This window comes from Atta colombica, unplaced genomic scaffold (assembly GCF_001594045.1).
Source record: "Atta colombica isolate Treedump-2 unplaced genomic scaffold, Acol1.0 scaffold203, whole genome shotgun sequence".
NCBI classification, from domain to species: Eukaryota; Metazoa; Arthropoda; class Insecta; order Hymenoptera; family Formicidae; genus Atta; species Atta colombica.
In genome coordinates this window covers 252,987-253,188 of record NW_017259298.1, presented here as the reverse complement: position 1 = coordinate 253,188, position 202 = coordinate 252,987, and positions in this window count along the sequence as shown.

The following is a 202-nucleotide window of genomic DNA, read 5'->3' as shown; positions in this document are numbered from 1 at the left end:
TATATATATATATATATATAAGTAATAATTTAATTTGTCTTTTTATATTTGACCTTAAAAAAAATTCTTGACAAAAATGCTTGACAAATTTCTGGATCCACTAATAGGATTTAGTGATTATCCTAATTGCTACTTTGAGATTAAATAAACAGTGTGGTACCTTAATTATGCACCTTAATTGAAACTGTCATTTGTAGGAGCC